Consider the following 9,471-nt stretch of genomic DNA (forward strand, 5'->3'; position numbering starts at 1 on the left):
CAGCAATTGTTTTGCCCAGTGGGTAACATTTTTTTTGTCAAGTCCCTTAAAAGTGCTGAGAATGTTCCAAAGCCAAGCAACTATCCTGCACCATTCACAGAAAGTTGTGGGAAGGTTGAATGTAAAATAACCATAGGACAATCATGCTCTCACCAAGCTCTAAGAAGCATATGGTTCTCAGAACATTATGTCCTAGCTGGGTGATAGGATATTGGTAACTATTGAAACTCTTCTCTAACAAAATATATTAGTGCAGTGTGTCCGTTTTGGTCAGCTTTATGTGGATATATACTGTAATTCGGCAGTGTGCAGAATATCTCAAAAGACAAGGTCGCCCTAGTCAGACTCAAGCAGCGCTCATACCTGCCGAGTATATTACTCGCTAATGCTAAGTCCCTGGACAATTAAGTACATGAGCTCAGTGTAAGGATCTCCTTCCAAAGAGACATCAGGGACTGTAACGTAATCTGTTTTACGGAATTATGGCTCTCTCCGAATATATTGTCTCTGTCCATCGCACTGACAGGAAGACAAAACTCAGGAAAATAAAATTGGTGTGATTGTGGTAATGTACAGGAACTCAAGTCCTCACCATTAACTGTCGACCGCATTATCAAATGTTGACCGTGTTACCTCCCAAGATTATTTTCTTCGGCCATCGTCACTACCGTGTATATTTTGCAGGTTTTCCTACTTACAAAGCATGTAGAGGTCTGTAATTTTTTATCATAGGTACACAAACTGCGAGAGACGGAATCTAAAACAAACATCCAGAAAATCACATTGTATGATTTTTAAGTAATTAATTTGCATTTTATTGCATGACATAAGTATTTGATCACCTACCAACCAGTAAGAATTCCAGCTCTCACAGACCTGTTAGTTTTTATTTAAGAAGCCCTCCTGTTCTCCACTCATTACCTGTATTAACTGCACCTGTTTGAAATTGTTACGTGTATAAAAGACACCTGTCCACACACACAATCAAACAGACTCCAACCTCTGCACAATGGCCAAGACCAGAGAGCTGTGTAAGTACATCAGGGATAAAATTGTAGACCTGCACAGGGCTGGGATGGGCTACAGGACAATAGGCAAGCAGCTTGGTGAGAAGGCAACAACTGTTGGCGCAATTATTAGAAAATGGAAGAAGTTCAAGATGACGGTCAATCACCCTCTGTCTGGGGCTCCATGCAAGATCTCACCTCGTGGGGCATCAATGATCATGAGGAAGGTGAGGGATCAGCCCAGAACTACATGGCAGGACCTGGTCAATGACCTGAAGAGAGCTGGGACCACAGTCTCAAAGAAAACCATTAGTAACACACTACGCCGTCATGGATTAAAATCCTGCAGCGCACGCAAGGTCCCCCTGCTCAAGCCAGCGCATGTCCAGGCCCATCTGAAGTTTGCCAATGACCATCTGGATGATCCAGAGCAGGAATGGGAGAAGAGTATGTGGTCTGATGAGACAAAAATAGAGCTTTTTCATCTAAACTCCACTCGCCGTGTTTGGAGGAAGAAGAAGGATGAGTATAACCCCAAGAACACCATCCCAACCGTGAAGCATGGAGGTGGAAACATCATTCTTTGGGTTCTTTTCTGCAAAGGGGACAGGACGACTGCACCGTATTGAGGGGAGGATGGACGGGGCCATGTATCGTGAGATCTTGGCCCACAACCTCCTTCCCTTAGTAAGAGCATTGAAGATGGGTCGTGGCTGGGTCTTCCAGCATGACAACGACCCGAACACACAGGGAGCTGAAAGTCCGTATTGGCCAGCGACAGCGTGGGCTGGAGTGGGCCAAAATCTCTGCTGCAGTGTGTGCAGCAAACCTGGACAAGAACTACAGGAAACGTATGATCTCTGTAATTGAATGATGTCTGTGAGTATAACAGAACTCATATGGCAGGCAAAAACCTGAGAAAAATCCAACCAGGAAGTGGGAAATCTGAGGTTTGTAGTTTTTCAACTCAGCCCCTATTGAAGATACAGTGGGATATGTCGTAGCAGAATCAGAATTATTTAGGTAACATTTATAAATAAACAGTTTTATTCATTTTATTGCATGCTTATGTGAGATATTTGTCATTAGAATGTCTATTTTTGGATAATACTGTTGGCCGGTTGCAGTTATCTGTTCTCTGCCTTTTAAACTATGTGTCTGTGTGCCAGTCACTGTGTCTCTGTGATCTTGTCCAGGAAGGGTGTATTTGATATATGCTAGTGGATGAGGTAATGTCTTGGTACTATGTTGTACCAAGAACGAGAAGTAGAACCTCGTTTTAGGAGAGCAAACTGAACGATAATTTATAGCTAATGCTGTCTGGCTATGGGATACTCTTCTCTCAAGTAAAGTCTTCCTTTGTAATGTTCCTAAGATCTGTTATTCGTCATGTGAGTTGAGATGGGTGTGTCTTGGCTATAAATGATACTAAGAACTGTTTTGTAAGCACTCTCAGAGAATTCCTTTATAGACACTGAATTGATCTGAGAGTCACAGTTGTGATGGAGCTCATAATAATTAAAGATGGACTTTATGATAACTCTGACTTGTGTGGTGGTTTGGTCTCATGATTTGGTAAATACAGGAAATATCCACTACAGATATTGGTCATCTTACACTTCCTAAGGCTTCCACTAGATGTCACCAGTCTTTAGAACGTTGTTTCAGGCTTTTACTGTGAAGGGGGGGCTGAATGAGAGGGGAATGAGTCAGAGGTCTGCCAGCTGCCACGAGTTTGTGAAGCGCGGACATGTGAAAGTTACCTCGCGTACCATTGCTTTTCTACAGACCAAGGAATTCTCCGGCTGGGACATTATTGAAGATTTATGTTAAAAACATCCTAAAGATTGATTCTATACTTCGTTTGATATGTTTCAATGACTAGTAATATAACTTTTTGGACTTCCGACCTTTCCGCTGAACTTGCACGCACGTTTGGATTTGTTTACCAAACGCCCTAACAAAAGGAGGTGTATGGACATAAATTATGAACTTTATCGAACAAATCAAACATTTATTGTGGAACTGGGATTCCTGGGAGTGCATTCTGATGAAGATCATCAAAGGTAAGGGAATATTTATAATGCTATTTCTGATTAATGTTGACTACACAACATGGCGGATATTTCTTTGGCTGGTTTGGGCTCTGAGCGCCATACTCAGATTATTGCACGGTGTGCTTTTTTGTAAAGTTCTTTTGAAATCTGACACAGCGGTTGCATTAAGAAGAAGTTTATCTAATGTTCCATGTATAATAGTTGTATCTATTATCAATGTTTTTGATGAGTATTTCTGTGAATTGATGTGGCTCTCTGCAAAATCACTGCATGTTTTGGAACTACTGAACATAACACGCCATGTAAAATGAGTTTTTTGGATATAAATATGCACTTTATCGAACAAAACATACATGTATTGTGTAACATGAAGTCCTATGAGTGTCATCTGATGAATATCATCAAAGGTTAGTGATTAATTGTATCTATATTTCTGCTTTTTGTGACTCCTCTCTTTTGCTGGAAAAATGGCAGTGTTTTTTTGTGACTTGGTGGTGACCTAACATAATCGTTTGTGGAGCTTTCGCTGTAAAGCCTTTTTGAAATCAGACACTGTGGCTGGATTAACAAGAATTGTATCTTTAAAATGGTGCCTAATACTTGTATGTTTGAGTAATATGATTTATGAGATTTCTGTTGTTTGAATTTGGAGCCCTGCAATTTCACTGGGTGTTGGCGAGGGGTTCACAGACAGGTTAACTGTGTTTCAGATCTATCCCACTGTTTCCACACTATGACAGTCACATTGCAAACGTAGGGTATTGGCTCAGAGACTGGCTACACATGGAAGCAGCTGTCTTGGAGATTATATTTCTCAGACGTCCAAGTATACTTCCTTTATTGCAGTTCAGGATAATTTTTTGTAGCTGCCCTTTCATCTTAGAATTGTTTATCACTCTGACAGTGCTATTTATAACCACCTGAGTTTGTGTGCCCTATTATGACCCTTGTTTTAACCTTTAAACGTCTCCAGAAAACACAGCAAAACAAAGCAAAACAAAAGTGATCCCCAAGCAGGGTTTTGGGCCGCATCTACCTACACAGAGCACTGCTACATTAAAACACAAAGCTAGGCCAAGGCAGATTTCCAGACAAAGTTATCCTGTACTGTCCAAGGCAAGCACACACAAAGGAGTATGAGCTGCCAAAAACACTGAGGGGGAGCATAGATCTCAACTGTATCTCTCTCTGTGTCACGACTTCTTTCGAAGTCGTTGCCTTCCTCTGGGAATAGAGAAGGCAGGCAGGGCATTCTGGCATCACCCCAGGTGAGTAGGCACCATTCTCATCCAGAGCCCTCTATTGCACTAATGTTTGTCTCGGTCTCTTTTCCTGATTTTTCCCTGCATTCCCAGTATAAGGCGCTAGTAGATTCAGGTGCGGCTGGGAATTTCATTAATAAAAGCTTAGCTCATAGTTTAGGAATCCCTATTGTTCCTGTGGATATGCCTTTCCCTATTCATGCCTTAGATAGTCAACCATTAGGGTCAGGGTTTATCAGGGAGGTAACCACACCTTTGTGTATGATAACGCAGGAGGGTCACAAGGAGAAGATTAGTCTTTTCCTTATTGATTCTCCTGCGTATTCTGTGGTGCTAGGCCTACCCTGGTTAGCTTGCCATAACCCCACTGTTTCTTGGCCACAGAGGGCTCTCACGGGGTGGTCGCGAGAGTGCTCAGGTGGTGTTTAGGGGTTTCTGTTGGTGCTACTACGGTGGAAAGTCCAGACCAGGTCTCCACCGTGCGCATTCCCCCCAAATATGCCGATTTGGCTCTCGCCTTCTGTAAAAAGAAGGCGACTCAATTACCACCCCATCGACTGGGGGATTGTGCGATAGATATCCTGGTAGACGCTGCATATCCCAAGAGTCACGTGTATCCCCTGTCGCAAGCGGAGATGGAGGCTATGGAGACATATGTCTCTGAATCCCTGCATCAGGGGTTCATTCAGCCATCCATTTCACCCGTCTCTTCGAGTTTCTTTTTTGTGAAAAAAAAGGATGGCGGTTTACGCCCGTGCGTTGATTATCGAGGTCTTAATAAAATCACAGTGAAATATAGTTACCCGCTACCTCTGATCAATACGGTTATTGAGTTAATGCACGGAGCACGTTTTTTCACAAAATTGGATCTCAGGAGTGCGTACAATCTGGTGCGTATTCGGAAGGGTGATGAGTGGAAGAGGCATTTAGCACTACCTTAGGTCATTATCAGTACCTTCTCATGCCATATGGATTGATGAATGCTCCATCAGTTTTCCAATCATTTGTAGATGAGATCTTCAGGGACCTGCACGGGCAGGGTGTAGTGGTGTATATCGATGATATTCTGATATACTCCGCTACACGCGCCGAGCATGTGTCCCTGGTGCGCAGGGTGCTTGGTCGCCTGTTGGAGCATGATCTATATGTCAAGGCTGAGAAATGCTTGTTCTTCCAACAATCCATCTCCTTCCTAGGGCATCGGATTTCCACTTCAGGAGTGGAGATGGAGAGCGACCGCATTACAGCCGTGCGTATTTGGCCGACTCCAACCACGGTAAAGGAGGTGCAGCGTTTTTTGGGGTTTGCCAATTACTACCGGAGGTTTATCCGGGGTTTTGGTCAGGTGGGTGCTCACATTAACTCACTGCTAAAGGGGGGCCCGGTGCGCTTGCAGTGGTCGGCTGAGGCGAACAGGGTTTTTGGGCACCTGAAGACTCTGTTTACCTCGGTGCCTGTGTTGGCTCATCCGGATCCCTCTTTGCCATTCATAGTGGAGGTGGACGCATCCGAAGCTGGGATAGGAGCAGTGCTCTCTCAGCGTTTGGGTACGCCACTGAAGCTTCGCCCCTGTGCTTTCTTTTCGAAGAAGCTCAGCCCGGAGGAGCGAAACTATGATGTGGGGAGAGCTGTTAGCTGTCGTAGAAGCCTTGAAGGTGTGGAGGCATTGGCTTGAGGGGGCTAAACACCTTTTTCTCATCTGGACTGACCACCGCAATCTGGAGTACATCCGGCAGGCGAAGAGACTGAATCCTCGCCAGGCAAGGTGGGCCATGTTTTTCACTCGTTTTGTGTTTACTCTTTCTTACAGACCAGGCTCCCAGAACGTTAAGACAGACGCATTGTCTCGGCTGTATGACACAGAGGAGCGATCCATGGATCCCACTCCCATACTCCCAGCTTCGTGTCTGGTGGCGCTTGTAGTGTGGGAGCTGGACACGGACATTGAGCGGGCGTCACGTGCAGAGCCCTCTCCCCCTGAGTGTCCAGCTGGTCGTCTGTACGTTCCGTCTGCTGTCCGCGACCGATTGATCTATTGGGCCCACACGTCACCCTCCTCTGGTCATCCTGGGATAGGTCGGACGATGCGCTGTCTTGATGGGAGGTTCTGGTGGCCCAGAACTAAGCTAAGGACGTGAGGATTTATGTTTCTTCCTGCTCGGTGTGCGCCCAGTGCAAGGCTCCTAGACACCTGCCCAGAGGTAAGCTACAACCTCTACCCGTTCCTCAACGGCCGTGGTCGCACTTTTGACTGATCTTCCACCTTCACAGGGTTACACCACGATCCTGGTCGTTGTGGATCGGTTTTCGAAGTCCTGTCATCTCCTCCCTTTGCCAGGTCTCCCTACGGACTTACAAACTGCAGAGGCCCTGTTTACACACGTTTTCCGGCACTATGGGGTGCCTGAGGATATAGTGTCTGATCGGGGCCCCCAGTTCACATCAAGGGTCTGGAAGGCGTTCATGGAGCGTCTGGGGATCTCGGTTAGTCTTACCTCAGGTTTTCACCCCGAGAGTAATGGGCAGGTGGAGAGAGTTAACCAGGATGTGGGTAGGTTTCTGCGGTCTTATTGCCAGGATCGGCCGGGGGAGTGGGCGAAGATCGTGCCCTGGGCAGAGATGGCTCAGATCTCGCTACGTCACTCCTCCACAGCCGGTTCTGGCTCCTTGGCATCAGAGCCAGACCGAGGCTCCTGCGGTGGACAATTGGTTTCGGTGTGTTGAGGAAACCTGGGAGGCAGCCCACGTCCACCTTCAGCGTGCCATAAGGCGCCAGAAAATTGGCGCAGACCGTCGCCGCAGTGAGGTCCCAGTGTTCACACCATGGGACAGGGTCTGGCTCTCGACCTGAAACCTGCCCCTCCGCCTGCTCTGCCGGAAGCTGGGTCCGCGGTTTGTGGGGCCGTTTAAAGTCCTGAGGAGAGTGAACGAGGTATGTTATAGGTTACAACTGCCCACTAATTACCGTATTAACCCCTCGTTCCATGTGTCTCTCCTCAGGCCGGTGGTGGCTGGCCCGCTCCAGGAGGCTGAAGTGCGTGATGTTCCTCCGCCTCCTCTAGACATCGAGGGGGTCCCGGCGTACTCTGTACTGTCACGACTTCTACCGAAGTCGTTGCATCTCCTTGTTCGGGCGGTGCTCGGCGTTCGACGTCACCGGTCTTCTAGCCATCATTGATCCATTTTTCATTTTCCATTGGTTTTGTCTTGTCTTCCCACACACCTGTTTTCAATCCCATTCATTACCTGTTGTGTATTTAACCCTCTGTTTCCCCTCATGTCTTTGTCAGAGATTGTTTATTGTCAGTGTAGTGTTTTTTGTATAGGTGCGCGACGGGTTTTCGTACCCATATTTGTTTATATTCATTTTTCTATTTAGTGTTATGGAGCATGTTACTTGGACGTTTATTAAAAGACTCCATTTTACACTCCGTTTGACTCTCCTGCGCCTGACTTCCCTGCCACCTATACACATATCTCTGACACTCTGGTCCTCCATTCCTGTCTTTCTGTTATATTGTACCATCCATCCTCAACTCTAACCAACATAATGCCCACACATCTCCCTTAGACAACTAATATTGAATTTCTGTGGGGGTTCAGACCGCCATTAAGAGAATAGTGATTTTTTTACTGTGTGTGATGTAAGACTCCCTGGGTCGCCCTGTTGCCTCATGCCCACTATTGCAACTTGGACTCAGGGGTAGATGTAACATAGTAAACAAAGATCCGGGACCCTCAAATTTGTATGATATGTTACGTTTGGTATGGTATGTATTAATTTGTGGATGTCCATCATTCATTTCATATGATATGTTACAAATTGCAATATGTTACGAATTGCAACCTTTGGCTTGCTAGACGTTCGTGTTATATGCCTACCCATCCACACCGACCAACCACCCTCCTTCCGTTTTTGCCTTAAGTAACCTTCTGTCTTATGTAACCATACCAAACTTAACATATCGTTTTAATATGGATGGCCTGGATTTTTGTTTACTATGTTTCGTCTAGTCAAATCAAATCAAATCAAATTTTATTTGTCACATACACATGGTTAGCAGATGTTAGTGCGAGTGTAGCGAAATGCTTGTGCTTCTAGTTCCGACAATGCAGTAATAACCAACAAGTAATCTAGCTAACAATTCCAAAACTACTACCTTATAGACACAAGTGTAAGGGGATAAAGAATATGTACATAAAGATATATGAATGAGTGATGGTACAGAGCGGCATAGGCAAGATACAGTAGATGGTATTGAGTGCAGTATATACATATGAGATGAGTATGTAAACAAAGTGGCATAGTTAAAGTGGCTAGTGATACATGTATTACATAAGGATGCCGTAGATGATATAGAGTACAGTATATACGTATACATATGAGATGAATAATGTAGGGTATGTAAACATTATATTAGGTAGCATTGTTTAAAGTGGCTAGTGATATATTTTACATCAATTCCCAATATATTTTACATCAATTCCCAATATATTTTACATCAATTCCCACATATATTTTACATTAATTCCCAGGCTGGTCTCTCATTTTAACCTACCAGTATGCCAACGGCGGAAGTTAAATTTGATTCCGCAAACAACCACAAGGGCACACAAGGAAAGCTTTTCCTCTAATGTAATGTTCTCCTAAACTGTTCTATGAATTTATTAGAAAACCTGAACAATGTTATTCTGCTTGGTTTCCAGTAATATGCAGTACATAAATACATTAGATTTTAGTCATTTAGCAGACGCTCTTATCCAGACTGACTTACAGTTAGTGCATTTAAGAAAGCTAGATGGGACAAACACATATCTCAGTCATAGTAAGTACATTTTTCCTAAATAAAGTAGCTATTAGCAAAGTCAGTGATAGTAGAATACATTTAAATAAAAGTGCAAGTGTCAGTTCACGAAAGGCAAGGGTGTTAGATTTTTATGGGGATGTGTGGGTGAGGGTGCTGTGGGATTACTTAAAATACTCTTTGAAGGCCTCCCGAGTGGCGCAGTGGTCTAAGGCTTCACTACAGACCTGGGTTCGATCCCCGGCTGTGTCGCAGCCGACTGGGAGACCCATGAGGCAGCGCACAATTGGCCCAGCGTCGTCCAGGGTTCTAGCAAGTCCTCGTGGCGGGCTGGGTGCAT

This window comes from Oncorhynchus tshawytscha, linkage group LG19 (genome assembly GCF_018296145.1).
Source record: "Oncorhynchus tshawytscha isolate Ot180627B linkage group LG19, Otsh_v2.0, whole genome shotgun sequence".
NCBI classification, from domain to species: Eukaryota; Metazoa; Chordata; class Actinopteri; order Salmoniformes; family Salmonidae; genus Oncorhynchus; species Oncorhynchus tshawytscha.